We start from the raw sequence: 957 nt of genomic DNA, 5'->3' as shown, positions 1-957 counted from the left end.
AATTTGAAATTCCTCACAGTGATGCAATTAACATTATCAACAATCTGAAGGAAAATTCAATAATATATTTTTAAAAAATGTCAGAATACATGCACATATTCAAGAGCTGTCCCACTCCTGCAGGAGTTATTTTAATTGTAATATACATTAAGTATTTGCTTTAGACTTCTTTGAGAGGAATTGTTGTATAACACCCAAATTCATCCCAGAAAAAGCTCCTGCAATCAGGTGGCATCACTGCTTCAGCAGCAAAGCAATAGATTTGACTAATAGCAACAATCCAAGGCCTGAAGTGAAATGTATTGTGCCCACTGCTAATTATTCATTCTTGGCCAGCTTTAATGCAGGGCCTCCAAGGGATACAGCATCATTCACATTAACAGAGGCAATGCAGGGGAAAAACATCATTTTCTAAAGGTGATGAGAATGGAACAGGTACTGCATGCTTAATTCAAACAAGCAGGAAGGTTTTTATAAATCCAGCTTTTTTTATAAATCAGCCAATGCATCCGCAAAGGACGTGACTCATGTAGCCAGCACATGCCCCACTGGTGTTTAGACCTTTTTCCTTCGTGGGCTCTCACACACCTCCTTAATTGATTTCATAAAGCCACAAGATAGATTTTGCTTTAGTCCTGTCACTTGGACTTAATCCAAATTTCTCTGTGCTTACTCCAGCCATACTCATTAACAAGCTGCATTCGTTATGAGTATACAAACTTGTAATCTTTGTGAAATTTCCTCTCTCATTTGATTTCCAGCAGAAATTGGTTAAAACTGATGGAAGATTACTTTTGCTCTGCCAAAACTGCAGACTAGTGCCTGGTCACCTGGCATCCCCTTACAATCTGCCTTCAAACTGGTCTGGAAATTTCTCCCTTCTCGGTTCACCATGCAACGGGCCATCCCAAAGCACATTGTTCTGGCTTGCTCCTTCACATACACGCCTTCCAACAC

This window comes from Aptenodytes forsteri, unplaced genomic scaffold (assembly GCF_000699145.1).
Source record: "Aptenodytes forsteri isolate BGI_AS27 unplaced genomic scaffold, ASM69914v1 Scaffold88, whole genome shotgun sequence".
Classification (NCBI taxonomy): domain Eukaryota; kingdom Metazoa; phylum Chordata; class Aves; order Sphenisciformes; family Spheniscidae; genus Aptenodytes; species Aptenodytes forsteri.
This window is presented reverse-complemented; position numbering follows the sequence as displayed.